The sequence below is a fragment of the Anser brachyrhynchus genome (genome assembly GCF_964034855.1).
Source record: "Anser brachyrhynchus genome assembly, chromosome: 3".
NCBI classification, from domain to species: Eukaryota; Metazoa; Chordata; class Aves; order Anseriformes; family Anatidae; genus Anser; species Anser brachyrhynchus.
This window is the reverse complement of record NC_137696.1, coordinates 22,290,035-22,313,421: the sequence shown is the minus strand read 5'-3', so window position 1 is coordinate 22,313,421 and position 23,387 is coordinate 22,290,035. Positions and strand designations below refer to the sequence as shown.

The following is a 23,387-nucleotide window of genomic DNA, read 5'->3' as shown; positions in this document are numbered from 1 at the left end:
TATAACTTTGGAGAAAATAAGTTGTTAAGAAAGATTAAAACATGTAATGGTGTTTCTGTTTTCCTTAAAGACCCCAAAGCAATTTTGTACATTTTGTAGAGGCATCATTTTGTCTATCACATAGTTGTGTAGCCTACTGTGAAGAAGAACATGACAGCTTTTCAACCATTCAGCATGGCACAGCACTAGAAAATACATAGAATTGCATTTTCAGTCACAACTACCCAAGCAAAGCATGCAAGCCCTCGAACCGCTGTGAGATGAGTTAACATAGCCATTTTGTCAGAATGCAAGAAGTCCACTCAAAAACTATACATGCAGTCATATTACCCCTGCAGTTTTTATGAAAGTGGAAAGTACAATTTCTACAGCCAAAGACAACAGTGAGGGGAAGAAAAGAATGTTCAGTATTTAGTGAAAAGGAAGAATCTGGCTGACTGGAAATGTATGTACATTTCAAAAGGCATTGTTAAAACAATATTAGGTAATGGCTTTACCTCCACAAAAAATAATGCCATTTGAAGTGGTGTTTGAGCTTTTGACATATTTGAAAGAAAGAAAAGAAAAAAAAAAAAAAGAAAGAAAGAAAGAAAAAAGAAAAAGAAATCTTGGATTTAATTTAGTCCCAAAACAACTGTGGGGAGAACTGGAAGGAGGGAGGCCTGAATTCCACCAGATTTGCTCCCCGTATCCCTCAGCCTACCTCCTTCCCCACTGCATTAATCTTATCACCTCCCCACACCACGATCAACAACCACACAAGGCAAGAAGTGGTAGATACAGGTTGGCCAGTGTGTACCAGCTGCCAAGAACAGTAATAATGTTTTCTCACTGGGGGCGTGAATTTAATTCTCTCACCTCTGGCATGCTGTCGGTATTAACAGATCTTGTAGGAATGTAATTGTTTCTGAGACTGCTACCCTTCCATCAAATCGGACAGAAATTCGTCAGATGTGTTCAAAAGCTATTAGAGGGGAACTTGCAGCCAGACTAAAAGCCACTGTGGCTGTGTAAGGAATACTTGTGTGGAAAAACAAACTTGGAGGAAAAAAAAAAAAATAGATAACTGGGGGCAAGGGGGGGGGGGGTGAATTAATGAGAACTCTCTGAAAAGGATTGGAATTAAAAATGATTCAGACTTTTTAGTTGTGCTAGCACCTGAGAAGTAGAAAGTGAAAACGGGAAGTGAGGCAAGCTACTGTCCACCTACTGCTAGTACTTTGAAATGTATAGATGAAGAAGTAAGAATTTAAGATATCAGTAACACATGAGAAGAACATTTTTTGGCTGTAACCAGCGTAGGCTTTACAAAAGGTTTTCAGTGATATGATTTGCAGAGTGCTCCTTTAATTAGTCGTGTGATGGCACAGCTCACCAGGAATTACGAGTGGCATCTTGAAGCTCCTAACAAGCCACTAAAAGAGTGATGACAGAGAGGAGGGGAAACTTGAAACCGGCTTCACTAATAATAGCAGTGCACCTAAAACATTTTGCTTTTTAATCACTATCGCTTAGTTCTGTGTTTTACTTGCAGACAAGCAGACAAGGCTCCCCTGGGGCCTCTACCTGAGCCTAGGGAAATGACCACTAAAAAAAAAAAAAAAAAAGAGATAAGCAATGTGGAGAATATCTTTAAGCAGCTAGTAATGCCTCCAAAAAAAAAAAAAAAAAAGCAAAAAGTAAACTCATGTTCTCCTGTTCTTTGCAAAAGCCTCTGTCACTTTAATGTGAAGACTCTCTAACAGCTCATGGTGCATATGGTTATGCTTGCATCAAAATATTTTCAGAATGTGACCCACAAGCACCTTATGGATCTGCTGAGGGTCTGGGTCTACTGTTCACATGGCTATTTCCACCTCCTAAATAAGCTCAGAATGTGTTAAATGCTTTCCTAATTGTCCTTTGCAATGTAAGCAACTGCAGAATTAGCCTCAGAGTTGTTATAAAGCAGTAAATTGAAGGAGTGGAAAGAAGAGGAAGAGGAAAGGACTGTGTCACAGGAAGGAAAAGATGAGAAGGGATCATAAATGCAACAGGTGAGAGGTTGAGAGATGCTCTCCCCAAAGACTTCCAACCTAGAGAGCAGCTTAGATGCCACCATCAAAACCTCTATGCGCTCTATCCTGAAACCCTTTAGGATAGCTCAGAACTAATTCCTGTGCTCTGCCCTAACACACTTTGTCATTCATTTGCCAAAACTGCAGTACTCCGGATCCATCTGGATTTTTCCTCTCTTGAGTTTTCTATGCAAATTTCACTGCCTATGAGAAGAGATGAGTTACTTTATATCTGGGACATTCACCTGCTTGCCTTCATTTTCCTACTTTTCTAGAGGGTTCAAGATAAGGATTTGACAAGTCAACATAAGGACGTTCATTTCTCCATCTTCTTACAAAGGAAAACAGATATCAGAGTCAACATATCCTCTTAGATAGTGAAATTCATTAGCTGCTCATAACATGCCTAAGCTGCACTTGTTAAATTTTTCAGAAACGGCAAAAGTGGGGACAGGGCCCTAATTCAAAGGGAATCAGCACAGCAGTGAACATCAAAACAGGGAAGGCAGTGACAGCATGGAAAGATTGCACTGATTTAAGCTGGTATAATATTTCTGGTGCCAGCAAGGTAGGTGTATATCTCTGGAAACAGACTAAACTTGTTCTTCTGCACAGTCCCATGAACAGCAAACAATAAATGCCACTGTTTACTGCCTTATAAATATAGTAACTGGTACAGATGACATAGGGAATTTAGCTGATTTGAGAAACACTAGGAGTTTAGTGTGTTAGCTATCAAATTCAAAAGGCATCTGCAGGTATAACCATGAAAGGTAATTCAATAAATTACTGGTGTTTTTTTAAAAATCCCGAAAGTCTGTGAGAAGATGGATTTAATTCAGAAATATTTATTTGACTTATTGGCTGTTTGGTTCACAGGAGACTCCCCCACAAGGGCAATAAAAAACAAGACTGCCTTTTTTGAATTACAAGGATTTTACACTGCGGTCCTTTCCAGTCTTTTTAAACATACCCCTCTCTTGTTTCAAATACTAAGAAATTCCATTCATCACGTCTCAGAAATTTCAGAGATGAAAATGATCTACTAAGTCCCATGCACCATCTCCTAAGCGGTGCAGAATTGCTCCTTGAATTAGTGAATTAGTATTTTTAATATTTTGTCCATCAAGTTTAGAAGGTCATGTTATCAAAGTGTTTTAAATCGCATTTCATGTTTGTATAAACAAATACACAGTTAGTGTATTTTGGTGTGGTATTACAGATGTGCCACAGAAGGAGGCAAGCAGTAGCCAGGATAAATGGCAGGTGCCAGTATCAGGGTGGTTTGTTTTGTTGTTAATGTGGTTGGTGCTGCATGCAATGGGCTTTCAACTCTTCCTCTGTGGAGAACAGTCACTCTAATGTCAGTCATTAGCAATTTGCTGTTGGACAGTTGGGAACAGCATGCTTTCTACAAATTGCTTCCATTAGTCACCAATTCTGGTCAAAATAATTGGCTAGGAGGGAGAACAAGTCCCTGTGAAACAGGAGTTAACAGGATGGCAGAATGTACATTATTCTAAAATATATACTTAACGTTTTTTGGATACCAAAAGGTAGCGGAATTAGATCAGATCTCTTTTACACTGAAGTCAGGCTAGCGCTGCACCACTAACATCCAGTAGAGCCATTTGAAAAAACAAGGCTAAAGTACATGAGATCACAGTCTGGCAGCAATACAGAAGTACATTTGCTTGTCTCTGAAATGCAGTCACCTCTGGCTTGAAACATGGCAGCTGTTTAACATAAAACGGTGAGTGTGTTGACCAGTATGCCTCAGAAAAGGATGAAGAGGGAGGGGAAGAAGAGCATGGAAGAGTCTCACCAGTCCACAACCTTTGGTCACCAGCCTGTTTAGTAGAAGCTCCTATGACAACAACATGGTGTTGTCAGTTCAAGTACCTGGTGTTTTGACAGCCTTTTGTATCACTGAAAATAAGTGTTTTGGCATGACAGAAAAAAAAATGGAACAAAAAAATTTAACTACGAACTAAACAGAAAAACACTGTGCCAGAGAAAACAGGTCAGAGTAAGCAGCACATCAACATTCGGCAAAGTCATTCTCAACAGGGTCTTCAGCCTTCCCACCGTACAAAAGGAGCTTTGAGATCATACAGGTCATACTGGAGCCTGTGAAAACATACATTGGAACTCAAATGCAGACGTGTTCAACAGCAGTGCAGAAAGAAAAGCAGCAACCTTTGAATCCAGATCTGCCTGTCTCTGAACCAACAGGTAGGAGACTAGACAGTTGTCCCTCTCTTAGGCTCAGTAGGATCCTATCCTATCTCAGACTCAGTAGGATCTGAGAGAGAGACTGGGAAAACAAAGGTGAGTTACTGCTGTCCCCAGAGGAGGCAGCAGCACCCGAATAGTGGATGGGGTCAGAGCAAGAACAGAAGAGCCAGACTTGCATAAGCCATTTTTCAACATTACACAATGGAGAACAGTAATAACACTAATGAACTTTTATAATGCATTCCTATGGAGATTTAAAGTGCTTTGAAAAGGTAAGTAAATATTATGTCGCAAAGTGACAGGTGGAGAATCCAGAGCAATGAGGAAATAATCGACTTCCTTGTAGCTCTGTGGAGAGTCAGAAGTGTGGTGGAATGCAGAGTTAAGGTCTGCAGGGCTCTTGGAGGGCACAGGTCTGCTGGAAAGAAGAAAAATTGGCAGGTCAGGAAGAAGTTTTCCCTAAATATGGAAACGAATTAGAACAGAGAAGTGCATTTTTCAAAATGGGAAAAGATGTTTGGTGAAAACAACAATGAAGCGTTTTGGGTTCCCAAGATTTTATTACCTTTTTCTAATGCGAGCCAAAGGATCCTATCCAAGTTTCCAGAGATTATTCCTCATGGGAAAAGCAAAGGCCTAGTAAAAGATGTAGCAATTGCACGGTAAAAACAACAACAATAACAAAAAGATGCCTTTTGTTTAACCACCTGGACAGATCCAGCATGATGCAAACAAAATGTGGGGTAACAAGCTGTGAGAGGCAGCTCACATCTACAGGGGCTTGCCAGGCCGAGGCAGTAAAGTGAAACAGTGAGGTGGGGAGTGAGGAAGGACAGTACTGCCAGTAGCACGCTCCTGCCCACAGTCTTCATAGCTCATAGCTTTTTCATAGCTTCATAGGTCAGATTATGTTGTCCACTACTCGCCCTGCAATGCAGAAATTGAGCTTTCATCAAAAACTCAGCTCTTCCTTCTCCTGGACTAAAATGAGAGCTCAGCTGTGCAGCCATGGGCAATGCACAGATCTGCAGGAATAGCTTTGTGTTGTCTGTGTTAGCTTAGATGCCAGTGACTTATGGAAAAATATATGTCCTGTCATATGAAATGCAGCAATTAATCTGCATCTGATCTGCATTTCTCTGGCTGCAACATTTAGCAACCATTCATGATTGTGGCATGATAACAGGTCGGTGACCAGCCAGGTGTTACTCCCATTTGTTGTTGGAGAGGTTGAGAGCACAGGACTACTCCTTTTTCCCACTTCCAACTCCAATCATCCCGTTTGCTGTTTGGGGGGGCAGAGCAAAGCCAACACTCAGGTGCTGTATTTGGGCCTCCTCACAGTTATAATCTTTCCAGAGTAGTATTGCTGCCAGGGAGAGACCCCAGTAATGTCCCTGGGGTGTAGGAGGCACTGCTGGGGTAGTGGAACGGTGGGCACTTACAGGACACATCTAGATCATCCCCCCTGGCTTCCGCCTCTGACAGGCTTATCCACAGACTTGGAGGCAAGCAAGGTGGAAAAGACTCGGCCAGCTTTGTTAGAGAGGTCATATATCTGGCTATCAGAAGGAATTCTACAATTCTGTGAACTTGATACTGAAGATATGAAACCCAGCACTGCTTCAAGCAACAGGATCTGGCATTCTGGGTGAGAGCAACCACAGCAACAGAGACCAGCATGGAGGGGATTGAGCTGGCTGCAGGAAAAGCATGTGGCTTTCCAAACATCTTGCAGTCCGAAGCAAAATCAGCAGTTCTGACATGCTGTGAGCAATAAGCAATGAGTTTTGTCAGCATGTCTAGAGGAAATGATAATTCTCAGAGTGTGAATGATGAAATGTTAACCAAGGTGGAGGCTTCGAATAGTATTGTGGTTAGGAAAGCATATGTGCAGCACTCTGGAAGAGCTGACACTAAGACAAAGAGCCCTAACTAAGGCATTAAGGTCTTCCTGGTCTCTCAAGCTACTCCCCAGTGGTGGTTTCTCCAGCTCCCTGCTTCAGGTGGTACAGCGTTTCCGCAGGAAGGGAGATTTGCACTGCTGTAACCATCACCTGAGTCTATCCTGTCTCCATGGACCTTCATCACCTACCACTCAGCACTGTCATTCAGTCCTCTGAGACACACAGGTCTTGGGTCAAGTCAATTTACTACTAAAAATGCATTGCAAGATTGATTATCCATCTTTCCCATTCTTTTCACTGATGGGCAGCTCTGATTGCTCTGGTCTTTTCAGCTTAAGATAAAGCTTAATGAATTCAGTGGGAAGGTTTTTGTTTGTTTGTTTTTTAATAGGTTACTGTGGCCTTGATAAAGCCCAGAGCTTAAATATTTTGCAAATCTGTCCCTTACTTCCAGGGTCAAAAAGTTTACTTGTCTCCTTTGCTCAGAGAACATTAAAACTATGCACTGTAAAACATGTGAAATGCTTCTAGTCACTCCAGTGATGGGTACCACCAACGTGCAATAGAAGAAAACGAGTGAGAACAACTGGAATCAGAGAAAATGATACAATTATTCATAGTAATAATACTAATTTAATAATGTCACCATTGTAGAGGTCTGTTGCAAAAAATAACCTAAAGAGTTACTGTAGTGTGTGTGACAGAGGACATATGTGTATATTAGTGCATTAGTGCATCAGATTACACACTTACTTTTTCCTGATGCATCCTATGAGACATGGATCTTTGATCTTTCTCTCCAACCACCCATTCTGAGGTTGTTTTAAGAAAAATGTCAGTCCCGTTATTTAATGCTGGAGAGAAAGAAAGAAAGAAAAAAAAAAAAAGCCCTGATGTTCTGCTGTGGCTAGTGTTACCCTCAGGCATTTCTGGTGTGCTTCTGTTATAAATTAATTTTATATGTGGCCAGGAAGCACAACATCTTATTGCATCATGTAAGAAAGTACCATATTTCTTCCCTGTTGCTCGTTTCCAATCTATATAACCATCTGGTGGCAGAGTTCTGTCGCACACTGCAGTTTCACGCCTGAGCCTCATCTTGAAAGAATAAGATCTAATGGCATTTTACTTTTCTCCCTTTTTAACTGTGTCTTTTTATTGTGCTTCTCTCTTTCAAACATGACAATGATTTTCTTTTCTACCAAAAACTGCTTTTACCACTTCCACCTCTGGGAAGATTTAGTTTGAGTAGAGATAAAAATTAAACCCTGCTGCTTTCCAGGAGTATCCTAGCACCATCCATTTCCACCAAGGGCTGGCCCATGTTTTATCATCTCCAATTTTTGAGGCACACTTAGCAAAAAAAATACAAAATACTACACAAGGAAAAGTAGTAAAAGGCCAAACACTCCAGTTTGTATTAGTGATACAGAGAATATGAAAGCTCATCTGCAGTATGATGAACATGGCTTCTCTCCCACCTGTTGTTCATTTCTCTTCCCGTGTCTCCTGACCAAGCCAACATCTGCTTCACCACTCCTACGACTTTCACAATGGCAACTCCAAAACATGTCTACTAAGCATTAGGCGAAAGGCAGAGGGCCATTTGCACAACGTAAAAAAAGACTTTCATTAGTCCTACTAGGCCAAGGTCCATGCTGTGTAGTCTTTAGCACTATCTACTGGCACTGTGCCTGTCAACTCAGTGCTCCCCCCTGCTCCCCCCTGCCCCTGCATACATGGACAGAGCTCTGCGGTAACAGAATTGGATCATTTCTGCCATGCTTTTCTCTCACAGTAAAAGGTCACGACCTGCCCATTTCTGTCACCATGCCTTGTATCCTGTGAGGGTCTCCTTGTCACCTGGTTAATTTGGGAACTGAGACACGGATAAGACAGGCTGTGTTTACTAGCGGTCAGAATAGTTCCTCTTAGATAAGCCTCACACTCATAACAGAAGCAGGGAAATTTGAGAAAATGCATCTGATGTAATTAGTGTGACCTTTCTGTCAGGTGGTTAAACGCAGAGAAAATATTTGGAGTTAATATACCCCCCCTTAGTCCCTCTTGATATAGGATGATAAAAAGATGGATTTTCACAACTTACGTGCATTCCCAGATCTTTACTAGGCATGAAGGAGCACAGTCATAAAGCCATGCAAAACCAGCGATGGCAATATATATCTATATACTGAGTAAAAGACCCTTTCTTTTGGGATTTGTTGGCAAGGGTCCACCTGCCTCTCTTCCCTCCCTCTGGTGAAAATACCCTAGGCAAACCCCATAGCTCTGGAAACCATGCCCAAAATTTAATATACCCCTCCTTGGTCCCACTTGATAAAGGATGATAAAAAGATGGATTTCCACCACTTACGTGGATTCTTTGCCACATTCAGCTAAGCTCAAACCTAAGCATTTCTCTTAGGGATGAAGATGTGGAGTTAGAAATTATTGGGAAGGTGTGAGTGGAAAATGCTGAGTTTGAAGGGTTTGGATATTTTTCAGGTTTTTCACATTAGTCTTTTGCCTAACTAACTTAGACTTTGTGTCCATCCTAAACCTAGAAACCTATTCAGAAAACCTAAGAGAATCCTTCCAAGATACTTGCAAACTACCTTTCCCAGAAGAAAAGGGAGGTGCTTTCTCCTTTCCTTAAGTCCTCCACTAAAATAATATAACACCTTGACTCCAGAGCACGAAGGAGCAGGATCATAGTCAGGACCAAGGAAGGAGACTACATGGAAAAGACAGAGATAGACTGGAGATACAGTCCAAATAGTAGCAGAGGCAACAGGAATTGTCCACGGGCAGCTCTCCAGGCAGATTTGCTCATCTTTCCCTCCCCTACACAGCACTGATGACCAAGGAGAGCTGTGTAGACTAGCCAGTGTTACAGCAGAGCTGTGAAGAGCATTGCTCAGTGTTTGGATAATACAGCCAACCACTCTCCTGGCTGCCCAACGCCTCTTGTGAAGTGAGCAGAGGTGAGAGAGGCTGTCTGGGCAGTTTGAGTGAGAAGCAGGGCTCATCTTTCCCAGCAGTATTGAAACATTTCCTTTTAGCTCTGTTCTTTTCTCTCTCTCTCCTCCCACCCTCCACACCCCCCCCCTTTTCTTTTTTCCAGAAGGCACCCATCCAAACAGCCCTACATGCTGCCTGTGCAGTGTAGTTGTTTCCTGTTGAGTAGCTGTCAGCTCACAGCAGGGGATCTCAGTGGTGGTAGTTGCAGTGATCTCTCTTTTGAAGGGTTTGCATAATGCCCCAGGAACTCCTGGAATGAAAAAAGAGTTATGTAAATAGGAGATATTCCTGCGGTCATTACACACTGCAGGAAGATCCTGAATCACACTGATCCTATAAATTTCCTTCATTCATCTCAGCTGATGTCAACAGTCCAAAGAATTTTAAGCACTTGGATCATACAGAATATATAAATACCTGTATTCTGGCTAGCTGCAAAAATTGAATAGTAAGTATGGCTCCCTGGTGAATGAACAGGATATCACAGACTTATTTTGTCTTCCAAATGGGTCAGAGTTGAATTTCCACGTTTATTTTCTCTCAATAGGTTAGGTTTTTACTTGGAGTTATAGTTCTTAGACTCATCATCATAACAGAAACACCTCCAGATTTTCTGAAGATGTTTAAAATTATTTTATTTTTTACCAACTGCAGTTTGTTTTCTCTTTCTAATGAACCACTTCATTTTTATATATACAGTTCAGGCTTATGCACTCAGCCCGTGTTCTACATATGTAGAACCAGTAACCTTGAATCAATATGTATCTTTTCATGACAATTCTAAGAGGAATTAAGATTAATTAACCTTTAGAGACAATAATGGCCTTTCCTGTGGTATTCCTATTTGCGTACATATTATCTTAAGTAATGACATTATATTCCTTGCTTCAGATACCGGTGAGTCTTACTTCTGTGCCTGGAAAGATCATGGAAAAGATCTTCCTGGAAGCAATGTCAAGGCACATGCAAGACGAGGAGGTGATTTGAGACAGCCAGCACAGCTTCACCAAGGGCAAATTGTGCCTGACCAATCTGGTGGCCTTCTAAGATGGAGTGACTGCATCATAGTTGACAAGGGAAGACCAACCTATGTCACCTATCTGGACTTCTGTAAGGCCTTTGACAAGGTCCCACGTGATATCTTGATCTCCAAATTGGAGAGAGATGGATTTGATGGGTGGACCATTCAGTGGATAAGGAGTTGGCTTGAAGGTCACACCCAGAGAGTGGTGGTCAATGGCTCTATGTCCAGGTGGAGGCCGGTGACAAGTGGTGTCCTTCAGGGGTCTGTCTTGGGACTAGTATTATTTAATAGCTTTATCAACAACATAGGCAATCAGATTGAGTGCACCCTCAGGCAGTTCACTGATGATACCAAGCCGAGTGGTGCAGTTGATACAACAGAAGGAAGGGACGCCATCAAAGGGACCTGGACAGGCTTGAAAAGTGGGCCCATGTGAACCTAATGAGGTTCAACAAGTCAAAGTGCAAGGTGCTGTGTGCCTGGGCCAGGGCAATCCCAGACATGAGTACAGACTGGGAGAAGAACTCGTTGAGAGCAGCCCTTCAGAGGAGGACTTGGGGGTTCTGGTGGACAAAAAGCTCGACATGAACCAGCAGTGAGCACTTGCAGCCCTGAAGGCCAACTGCATCCTGGGCTGCATCAACAGAGGAGTGGGCAGTATGTCAAGGAGGTGACTGTCCCCCTCTACTCTGCCCTCGTGAGGCCCCGCTTGGAGTGCTGCATCCAGGTCTGGATCCCCTAACACAAGAAGGATGTGGATCTGTTAGAGCAGGTCCCAAGGAGGGCCACAAAGGAGATCAGAGGGCTGGAGTACCTCACCTGTGAAGAAAGACTGAGGGAGCTGGGGATGTTCAGCCTGAAGAAGAGAAGGCTCCAGGGAGACCTCACTGCAGCTTTTCAGTTCTTTAAAGAGTACTTATAAAAAAGGTGGAGAACAACTTTTTGCTAGGACAGATAATGACAGGACAAGGGGGAATGGTTTTAAACTAAAAGAGGGGAGAATTAGATTAGATGTTAGGAGGAAATTCTTCACTCTGAGGGCGGTGAGGCACTGGCACAGGTTGCCCAGAAAAGCCGTGGATGGCCCATCCCTGGAGCTGTTCAAGGTCAGGTTGGATGAGGCCCTGGGCAGCCTGATCTGGTGGGTGGCATACTTTGTCACCTGCTCACATATTTCAGTAGCAGTGTGTTCAAGTATAGGCATCTCTGTATCCACATTAGATAAAAATTAACCCAGTCATTGCAAATTGGATATATTTCTGTGTTTCTTAGTGAAATGAGCTGATTGCCCCAATCGGTTGCTGGTTAGCAGGACTAAGAGCAACAATCAGAAGTTCTGTCATCTCATCCAGAATCACATACTCACCATCAGAGCAGGTGGTCTCTCCAACTGTCTCATTTTGCAACAAACTGCTCATTTAGCTCTTGTATCCTGAAACAGAAGGTAAGACATCTGAAGCACCTCAGCTCCAAAATGGGTTACACTCAGAACCTTCCAGGATCTGGCCCAATTTTATCAGAGGAGATGCAGGTGTGGTGCTCAGCAGCTGGGTGAATCCCAGTGGAGGGCTGCAGGATTTCTGCTAGATGCTTTGTTGAGCACAACACAAAGGGATCAGCATCCCAGGTCTGCTCTGATCACTACAGAAAGGAAAACAAAGTTCTAAATTAAAAAAAAAAAAATCCTATCAAGGTTAATCTTTCAACAGCTGTAGTTCAGCTGAATGCCCTCTTCCTTAGTATTAATTACGAAGACTCACTCTGTAATCCGTAAGTGAAAAATGAGTGAAATGTAAGCTCACTGCAGTTGCATTTAATATTTTGCTTGCTAACAGGGCATCTAATCCACCATGAGCAGAATTCATCGAGCCTCAGGGACTTCCTAAAACACACAATCCCTTTAAATGAGCAGTGATCTCTGCTGAATCTTCAATCTCGCGAACTAATAAGTGATGCTAAAGGCTCATTTGCTTTAGGAGCTCCCAAGGGGGAAGGGACCAGCATCATAGCCAACTCCAAGCGCAGCAGCAAGCATGGCTCTGAGATGAGTGTGTACAAAGAAACAGATTCCAGGCAGTTTTATTTTTGTGGCAGAGAGCACTTCTTCCTTGGCATGCTAGCACTATCCTGAAATCTGTGAGCTGTGTGGACACTGGCATAAAAAGACCCCACTAACAGTCTTAAGCAGTGAGATCAATAGTAATTTCCACAAACTCTGCTCTTTCGCATCCCTCTTCCATATCCCCATGGGATAAGCAGCTGGATGCAGGGCTGACATTCTGCAGATGCTGGGACTGGGGTCTGTTCCAGGAGCAGCAGTGGTGGTGGCAGAAGGAAGCAGCACAGGGGAAAAGCAACTGAAATTCATTACTTGGAGAGGTCATGGGGGTCAGTGACAGAGACACTGAATGGATTTTTCCAGTCATTTTGAGCTGAGATTTGCACTCTGTAATCTGAATGCTTTTATCTATTTCTGAAAATAGACAGGAATTTTTTCCACAGGCTGCTCCAATCTGGCCATGGAGATGCAGGGAAGGATTACAGGGATAAATTCAGGTTTTGTTAAGCAAGCATAGCTTTTCCAAACCAAACATAGACAGCTCCCTTGCAGTATAAACACACATACAATAGCTCTTCTCTAGGAAGGAGACAGCCCCCTGCAAAACAGATGCAAATGATAGCTGCCATGCACTGCCCTGGGGTCCTTAACTCCTGTTTTGCATGCTGTTTGTGTCTCTAGGCCAGCTGTGCTAGAGCCAGTGAGATCATTCCAAGGCTGCGGAGACTGATCTAGATTTGTTTCCTTGCTGAACGGATGAGTACAAGTTTACTCAGTGATTATTTTCTGTTTCACTCACATTTTGCTGCAGTTAAGCTTCCTCTTTTGCTTAGTCATGTCCTCTTGTGGCGGAGGCTTCTTTGAAAAGAGGGCTGATTCTAGAAATTAGGACAGAAACCATTGGGCGGGTGTAATACAGCCGTTTCAGGGACGAGGAATTGATAAGAAGCCAGCTTTATTTACTAAGCCTTTTCTATCTATCTGGAGCAGACAATAGAATGTTTTTGGCTGGTTTTGGTGTTCCTTTAGGGCTGTGACCTAGAAACTCGAGCACGTACTTGGCTGTGTGTATATCAATACCTTGGGGTAAAATACTGTGGAATAACACAACCTGCAACCTCACTGAATCAGCTGTTCTCACAAGGTTCTACCATTTTCTTGGTGTCCCTCTGTCCCACCAGCCCCATGGCTCACCTGCCCACCCTCCCTGGGTCATGCAGTCACCCTCAGGCCTGGCTACTTCCAAGTGCCAGCAGTGAACCAGCCATGCTTTTCCCCTACCTGCATTTTAGTACCCTCACTTTATACACACAAAAAAAGTTTTTATAAACTAGAGACAGTTAGGTACCAAGACGTAACCCTGCTCTTTCTGTCTGCAGGCTGGGGAGACTTCATGGTGCCTTTATTTTTTATTTTTTTTAATAATGACTGTAATATCTTTGTGGTGCTGAGGTATGGACCTGGATGGAAAGCAGTGCATATGGATGGGCTCATCTCCAGAGCAGGGTCTGCATCAATGCAAGCAAGGCTTGGAAAACCATGCCATGAGCTGCTGAAGTATTCTGACAGCTCTGAAAGATGGTGATGAGAAGAGACTGTCCCCTGGGAGTCTCCTCAGCTGGAGGTTCAGAGAGGGGAGAAGGTCTCCTAGGGGGCAGCCAAATCCACTGAGCTTCAGATGTTTGACAACGAAGTTTTTAGATCAGCCCTGGTCAGACTGGAGCTTTAAACATCACCATCTCCTGGGCAATGAAAAGGTCTAACAACAAAGCCTAAGTAAGCGTTCAAAGGAATTTGCTTGTGGGCTGAGATGTTTTTGCAGAAGACCCAGGATTTTAACCCCAATGCCAAGGACTTTAACATGGTGCTTGGCTCAGAGAAATCTGCACTTGCTCCTAATGGTCCCAACAAGTAGAGTGCTGTGTGTACCCACAGCAATGTTGGATGGGCTCTGTGCTATCAGAACTCCAGCTGGCTTTTCTGCTTCTCTCCCTGCCTTCCCCAGTAAACAAATAATGGCAGACTCCTGTTTAGTCTTGTCTATTCTGGGATCTCTGACAGTCCTACTGATATTCACAGTTATACATGTTTACACTGATAGGAGACTGGCCCATATTGTGCAGAGATAATAACAGTACAATTTGATATTCATGAGGTGCTGATGATCTCCAAATATAGAAATGGAGTAATTATTGCTGCCATTACAGGCTGGATTTCTAAAAGCAGATAAATGGAGAAATGGATATGCTGTTTATTGCAGCTTCAACAGTAACAACAGGAGAGCTGTCTCACTTGATTAGGCAAGGGCCAGGCTGCAGAAGACAGAGCTCAGGGCGGAGGGATAAAAGGCTAGGATACCCTATCAATAGAATGGAAAAGCACAGAAAATCTGAAAATGCACCTGATGTCAAGCTCACCCCATTGCACATCACTATACAAGATACTGATAAAGCAGGTTGGCAGTACCATGAAAACCTATTGTGTAGCTGACTGGAAAAAACATTGCAGACTTTTCTGCCAACCCCCCTTAAGGGAAGACGAAGCCTTTGGCTACTGTAATCAATGCATGTCTGCAGTTGGAGCAGCCTGCCAGGCTGTGATGAGAGCATGCTGAACGCCAATCCCAACCATTTGCACCCACAGGCAGTGAGCCTTGGCCTCTCTCCACGTGTAAAAACCACAGGCACAACACTTGTGCAGTTGCCTATAGGATGAGCAGGGTGTGCAGCAGCCCTGCACACTAGTCACTGAACGTGCACTTTCCATAGCAGGGGATATGTTATCATCTCATAGCTCAAAGCCAAAATCGCTATTTCTGGATAAGGTGACACAGAGTTCTTTTTTTTTTTTTTTTTTTGGCCCTAGGATCTTCTCCCTGGCATAAGCCAAGGAGGCCTTATATCTCAAAACTATCGCATCACGAACCAGCTGCATCATGTCCAGTAACAAAAGGTCAATGTTCTACAGACAGTCATGATAGATAATGGCAGGGGAAAACACACAAGCAAACAAACATGGTTCCCTTAGTCTGTGTTTTTTAGATTAATTTTATGGACCTTTAGATCTTACTGAAGACAACAAAAATAATGGGTACTCATGGCTTCTTATAAACAGGCTGCTGGTTGACTACAGACTCCTTACACACAGGGGTCAGCACTTAGCTTCAGGCTTGCAGGTTGAAACCATTGAATGATTTTCCGACAGAATCTCTCCTCTGTCAAATTTTGTGTGGTTGTGTATCTGAGAGTATATGTGTTTGGGGTCGTGTCCTTATCCCAGTCTCGGAAGGGCGCTAAGCAGTATTAGTTACCTAATGACTGGGAAGATGTCCGTCTGTCTAGAAGGGTGGCCTTTGGAGTTCCCATGCAGCAGTGACACCCACAGAGCTGAACAACTGTGCTGTTTGGACCACCACAGTCATCCAGGATGTAAAGCTCTTTTGTGCAGCCATTCCCTCATGTCCCTCTGAGGAATCCCACCCCTTGCTCCTGCTTTCACAACAGACAAAGCCAGATCTCCTTTGACTTTGACCTTTGCCACTGCTATGCTTAAGAAAGCACTCACCACCTTCTGTTGCTAGAGGGAAAAAAAAAAAACCAGCACATGGACAATAGCCAGCCTGTTGTCCCAGAGAGATCAAAAGAAGTGAAGCCTTCAAGCAGAACAGGACAGGAGCTGTAGGTGCATCTTGGGTTTGGTCGTCAGTCTGACTTCTGACACTGATTTTATGAAGTGAGATATGAAAGTGATAAAAGTTAGCCACCACAGACCCTGGTCTGAAAGTTGACTGCAAAGGGGATTTTTCTTAGAGAAGTAATTCCTCAATCAGTCTCCTATTTAGGTGATTCTGGAGTCCTAAGAGTTAAGCAGCAAGCTACACTCTAAATTTCTCCAGGGTTTAGGGAGCCAGTGCTTATGTGTGGACTTCACATGAATCACCTCAGGGCATGAAGAAATGAAATTATTCACATGCTCTGCCCTTCCTGTATCTTCTCTATGAATGCTACTAGCCAAAAAGGGGGAGGGGAAGGGAAGGGAAGGGAAGGGAAGGGAAGGGAAGGGAAGGGAAGGGAAGGGAAGGGAAGGGAAGGGAAGGGAAGGGAAGGGAAGGGAAGGGAAGGGAAGGGAAGGGAAGGGAAGGGAAGGGAAGGGAAGGGAAGGGAAGGGAAGGGATCTAAAGAGTTGCAAATGAGAAAAAAAAATAGAGGTAAAACTCCATAGCAGGTACATGGTGTTTAATATGTTATTTTAGGTTTACAAATATTGACCAACCCTTGAAATGCACTATAGATTATTGAAGTGGGTTTTTTTCTGTGTTGTAGTGGCAGCAGGGTTGAAATGGACTTGTACAGCTTTCTGTCAGGCAATATCAAGGGATTTTTACTCAATTTTACAGATGGGGAACTAAAGCACTGAGAAGTTGCATGTCTTAGCCAGGGACCAACAGCAAGTAACTGGTATGATTTTCCTGGGAACTCATTCTGGCTCTTGGTCTTCAACACTCTCAAATGAGAATGGTCTTGGTTAAACTGGACATGCATGGGGTTTCACACTAGTTCTCTAGTTCTAGTTCTCAGCAGCATGAGCTACACGACTTTGGGGATGCTCTCATGTGATGTGCTTGGCTTTGTGTCGGCATGATGGAGAGAGATGAGAGATTGCAACTGGTTCAGTGCCAGTGCCCAGAGGTCACAATGACTTGGCAAATGGACCCTGATCTCTCAGACCAGGTTCAGATTTGTCTGCACTGACTCCCACACTGACAGATTCACCAGACATTTTGCTTAAATAACTGCTGTGGGATCTGGTTGAACATGTGTTCAGCTGGATAGAAATCGCTCGGCCTGTAGGGAATCTGTGCTAGCTCCTTTGCAGCATGGTGCAGAGAATTCAAGGCACATACTGGAGATTAGAAGGGAGTTAAAAGAGCAGGAGAGAGTTAGGGTGAAAAAAAGAAGAAACCCCAAATCTTCACTTCACATGTACATTGTCTTATGCACTTTAAAGAGAAGTATGTCAAAAGCATGTCTTTACATGTAGCCAGGGTTCAGTTTGCTGTCTGGGACAATGAGGGTGGAAAGTGGAAATAATTATTGTTTTTAGCTCAGGTTACATGTCCAAACCAAACCTCCACAGCTGTCTTTCCTCATAACTTTTTCCACTTCCGCTACCTGCAACTCTCATTTTGGAATGAGTGGTGGAAAGTCCTTGTGGGTCATGAGAAAGGATCAGGCCTCTAAACATGTTGTTATTCCTGTTTTCCAGCTCTCAGCACTCACAAAAACAGATGATTAAATAGGGTAGGTAGCAGTCAAGTGATCCAGCTCTCCTGACAGGTGCAGAGAACAAAATTCTCTGCAATTCTCTGCAGAGAACAAAACTTCTGGAGTAGTCGTTTACCCTGTTGCAAATTTTCTTATTATACTTTACAGCCAAATCAATGCAGGTGCTGCAAAGAAGCATCATCACCTTACTGGAACACCCTTTCCTGCATTTTTGCTCAGGCTTAATACTAAAATACCTTGTCTGCAATTTCCCTTTAACAAACTTGTGAGCAAATTTGCATCTCTCCTGGTTTAGCAAGGCAGAGCTGTGTTGGTTTCTGCTTGTTTGTTTAACACAAGCCTCTCTCCTACATATTGCACAGGACCTAAGAGAATGGGCTTTTACTTTGATCCAGGTTTCTTGTCATGAATAATAAAATAAATAAGAAGAATCAGTAGTTCAGTATCTACACACATGCCCACACACTTTATCTAGTACTGAAGTTTCTGAATTTAGAATAGTCTTACCCCTTAAAAACAAGAACAAACAAACCACCACCAACAAAACTGAAAAAGACCACAAAGTTTGTGTCTTTCCTCCCACAGAGTCATGGAGTCTATTAGATATCCACACCAAAGAACATTTCCTGCTGATTCACCATCATCCCTTTCACTGAGCTGATGTTACTTCTCCTCAAGCATTTAGACCCCTCGCGGCAGTATTATTTGCAAAACACACAGGTATTACCTGGAAAAACACACGAAGTGCACTCTACATTTATTGGAAGCTGTGGGAAGCTTTAACTTGCCACCATGTTTCCACTACCCTCCTATGCCCCAGGGAGAGACCTGCACAGTGTGGAGGTGATGAAACACAGCACGAAGCTAGTACGAGAGATCAGAAGAAGGTAGATGGCAGAAAAGAGCCCACAGGGCCTGTCCTAAAACTCTCTCAGATGGCTTTAGAAGCCAGGACATCACGGGTAATGGCAGCGGAAGGGAAAATATAACAGGGGAATATTAGAGAAAGGGGTCCCTGGAAGGACAGGGCTTCCAGCTTACAGCAGAAACGTGCCCTCTTCATCAGCTTTCCCTGCTGCTCCTAACTTCATGCGCTGGGCAAATTCCTTGGTGTCTGCTGGGAGAGGGGGTGAAGTCACTTACAATGACAGGCTAGGGAGAAGACTCAAAGCCTCTCTTCCATGAGAGTGTCTGACAAAGATGAAAAAATTTCAAAGTAAATCAACATTCAGAACTCAACTTCAGAATTGCTTAAGACCTCCTAAAGATAGGCTCCTACTGTGCTGGGGTACACTGAGCTGGCTAGCATGGCCTTACAACACACCTAATCCAGCCTCCCCTCTGCTGTACACCCTCTGCTCCCCCAGGACATACCCACAGAAATACACAGTATGCCAGGGCAGCAGTTCCAGGTCCAAAACAACTTTGGTCACCAGGTCTCAAGCAGGAGAGGGCTCAGCAGAGGGTTTGCTGGTACTAAGGTGGGGTAGAAACCTGGGCAAGCACAGAGAGCACCTATTTCACACTCTGGCAATTGCCCACAGCTGACAACAACACAGAGAAATGAGTTGCACTAGCCCCCTGAGACAGAGCCTGAAGGAGGGATTCCAGGTTTTCAGGCAGAAGAAGCACAGTCCATTGCGTCTCTGTTCCCTCCTTGCACTGGTGCACGGTCACTTGGACATGAAACACTTCCCAGCTGCTGCGGCTGTTGCACAGCAGGGCTGGCAGTGAAACAGCCTTTACGAAATGCATGGCCATCCCTTGAGACGTGACTTTTTACTTCAGAAATGCTGGTGGTGTTCTCAGAGAGGCCAACGCCATCGCAGCCCCTGCTGCACACTTGGGGTCACTAGTTCACTGGGGTCTCCACTGCAGCAGCGTTGGGGTCACCAGGCTGACTGGTCCAGGAGAGGGGGCCTTGCTCAGACCCCCACATGCACATACTTCAACACAGTCATTTCTTTGCACTACCAGAATAGGAGCCTTGGGAGATGAGCAGTTCAAACCCTAAACAGCACTGCAAATACAACAGCCAGCTTAGGCACTTCTAGCAGCCCTGGTGCCTGAGAGGAGAAAATAAAGCTGCTTGCAAAATGAGTGGCAGTGTTTTTCATGTACATGTGCAACTGGGAATCATTCAGCTATAAAGAGAGAGTTTAAAAAAAGCTGGATAATTTTCTTTTGTCCTTTATTTTTCTTCAATGACACAATGCAAAGGGCAATGTTATACAGATGGTCAAAAATGAAGCCATGTAACAAAAGAGAAAAGAAGTTGGCCTAAAATATTTCACAGGGATCCTTCACAATTAATTACGGGCCAGAAATAAAAGTGACCCACGCAGCTCTGGTAGGGATAACTGGGAGTTGACTCTCCAGTGTGTCTTCTACACCATACCAAAAAGCTACCTGAAAATCCCTTACTAGAGTCAGCCAAATTATTTGGAGGTATTCCGGGGCCTTGGCCAACTCCAGTGTCTTCTGGTTTATGAGCCTTGTGGACCCTAAGGCATGTGTGCTGCTGCTATTCACTGCAATGGATCCAGACTGGCTCTCTGCTATCTATATTTATCACGATCCCCTCAGGAAGTGCTTTGGCAGGATTTTGTAATGAAAACCCTGCCCAGAGCACTCTTTGGCATGCAGTGAGCAATCTTAAAATAGTGCACTGACATACTGCAATAATTACTCATATTAACACTCTTTATTGTGCAGTGTGCTGTTTTGTCCCCATTGCCTCGTTTGTTCCACTGCCTGGTGCCGGGTGGGAAGGCAGGGGAGAGCTGGGCTTTCTTAAAAGGTAAAGTTCAGTTCCAGGCTCGGATCCAGAGCCCTGAAAACAACTCCAACCTGATCATGATCTCATCCGTTACACAGAGAGCCAATGCCAGCACTGTGATTTTCTGCCAGATCCAAACGTCACAGGTGTTCGGACAGGATATCTCAGATCCTCTTTTGCCCATAGGTGTTGTTTGAAGAAAACATTAAAATAAATAAGCATGGAACAGAACCAGAGAATGGCTTTGAGTGCACACTGTAGGAGCAGGCTGGTTCCTGGCTGGTTATGTACTGGCTTCCAGTCTAACCCATGCTTTCAGGCTTTTATACCCTTAGGAGTAAATCTTCCTGCACTGTGATAACTGTACACATCATTTTGCTGTAAAAGGTTAAAAAAAAAAAAAGAAAAAAGGCAGTTTTCAGTCAGAGGATAGATGGGAAAGTTAGCACAACTTTGCTTGAGGTTGATAGAACCCACAAAGCTGCTGCTTCTTTTTTTTTCTTTTTTTTCTTTTTTTGCAAAGTGTTTTCCTCTTTTCAAACAGAAAAAAAAAAGAAAAAGAAAAAAAATTGAAACCACTTGAATTGTTGAACTGTGCATTTTGAACATCTGCAGAGTGTTTTTTCTGTTGATGACCAAATGAGCTTTTAAAACAACTTTTTACTCATGCCTATTTACCTAAACACCTAAACTTGCTGGATAAAAAGAACTCAATCTAAAACCCATCCAAGTCAGTACAAAGAACCCTAAAGACTTCGATAAGCTTTGTTTAAAACCTCAAGGCCCATACAGTTGCTCAAAGTTCCCAAGGATCGTGGTCCAAAGAAGACACAGCTCTATAATTACATAGACCAGGATCTCTGAATAGATGTTAGTAACTGCTTGATCACTGCCTCACAAGGGTAGATGATACTATGGTCTCTTCATTATACTCTGATACAAAGAAAGAGAAGTTAGGGCATGGAGGCAGCTACTCTTTTAAATCTTTATTATCAGCAAGTATACTGTTAATTCTGAGAAAATTAGCACCTGATAACACACATCATTTACCAAAAAGATTATCAGAGAGCTGAAGCAGCCTATGAAGACAGGCTGAGGGAGTTGAGGTTGTTCAGCCTGGAGAAGAAAAGGTTCCAGGAAGATATACGGAAGAAATTCTTCAATCAGAGGGTGGTGAGGCACTGGCACAGGTTGCCCAGAGAATCTGTGGAAGCACCATCGCTGGAGGTGTTCAAGGCCAGTTGGATGGGACTTTGAGCAATCTGGTCTAGTGGAAGGTGTCCCTGTCTATGGCATGAGGGGGAGAATTATCTTTAAGGTGCCTTTCAATCCAAACCATTCTATGATCCTACAGTTCTATTACTTGCTGGTATAAGATGTGATCATATGACAGAAAGCCATCCCGCATGCTATATTTCTGTATGCTAGCCCTTTGGACTTCCATAATTCTACCAAGGAGCTCAAAGCACTTACTGAATCCTAACCATGCCTGCACAGCAAGTTGCTATCACTGTAACACTTCTCCTCGGCCCCATGTTTCAGACACAACGAAATCAAAGACGTGGAAAGATGGGTTGCCCAGCTCCACTGAAGCTCAAAGAGGCTGTGTGGAAGTGGGGTCCAAGCTGAAACCTCCCTCATCTTTGTGTAATCCTTCTGCTCTTTAGAGAGAATGGCAGGAAACCAACAGCAACAACATTAGGAGAGAATGGCAAGAAATGTTACTCCAAAAAGTACAGTTAAATGATTCAAACACACATCTGCCTAGAGCGGATTACACCTCAGCATCAGTGTAAGCTAATTGCTGAAACGCAAATAACTGAAGTGGTCCCCTAACAATCTTATTAGTTGCAAATATGTTGGGATTTGGATTATATTCACTGGGCAACAGTCATCCAAGGATCTGTTTTTTGATTTCACACTAAGGGCCACAGTTCTGCTTCCTGGATGACTAACTGAAACTTACTAAGGAGAAGCAAATAAAAAGTAGCCCCAGTGAGTAAAGCACTGTGAAGAAGCACAAGGGGTATGTCCCTTCCTGGCCAGTTTCCAAATATTTTCTGGATGGGGAGCATCTTTCAGCATATTCATAAACAGCAAAATATGACTGAAGGAACAACAGCAAACTGAATCAACATTCAAGGCTATTTTCTTCATTAAGAAAACTAATTCAGGTCACATGAGTTTGTGAATGTGCTCACAACCACTTCTGTAACTATGATGCCATGGAAAAATGTTATTCCAAGAAAGCATCTGGCAAAGTACAGCACAGTTCCATTAAGCGATCCTACACTTCTGTCAAACAGCAAAACATCTTTCAGAATATATCAAACGGACATTTTTTTTAAAGCTGCCATTCTCTAGTGTGTCATCAAATCTACCCTAAAATCACAGCTCTGCAATGAATTCAAATATCTGAATTTGTAATGGGATAGGTATCTGCCAAACATATCGTCACCACTGAACAATGCACTAGTCATATGGATTTTTTTTTTCCATGCACTAGCCTTTATTAAAACTTTTTCAATTAGTTCCATGGTCTCCAGGACCTTCTGCCAAGGTCACTATTCATGGCTGAAAGGGCTGCTCACTGAGTAACGAGAACTAACTTCTCTGGAGACTTTTTTGAAAGCTGTATTCAAACACAATCTCCTGTTAATTGCTTACACATACTTGGTGCATTAACAAGAGCAGCTTTAAATATATACACCCAAACACAACAGAGGAAAGCAAAGCTTAGATATTAGCATCATAAGAAGAGCCTGTTGATGAGTTTTCTACCAAAGCCAGATCTGATAAGTGATGTGGGGCAAATGTTTTATTTGGAATAAAGCCTTTACTTCAGAATACTGTCTCAAATGCAGTGCTGGGTGGGTCCCGTTGTTCTACGATAAATTCTAGCCTGTGAGAAGAACTCAACAATAGGCTTTTGCCCTAATTACTAGTCTAAGAGTTGCTGTCCACTGAAAATTCACTCCTAGAAATCTGGTTTTGCATGACAGTGGGTTGGTTAGTCT

At 43.2% G+C, this 23,387-nt stretch overlaps 1 long non-coding RNA gene across 1 annotated transcript; it reads right to left on the bottom strand.

Annotated features, from left to right (window-relative positions):
- Positions 1–68: 68 nt before the first annotated feature.
- LOC308193239 lies at positions 69–19,047 on the bottom strand. Its single transcript, XR_013949481.1, has 6 exons — positions 18,966–19,047; positions 13,106–13,184; positions 11,614–11,888; positions 9,352–9,473; positions 4,861–5,222; positions 69–4,713 (listed from the first exon to the last, which is right to left on the bottom strand). It is a non-coding gene; the product is annotated as an uncharacterized lncRNA (long non-coding RNA).
- Between the last annotated feature and the right edge of the window lie 4,340 nt (positions 19,048–23,387).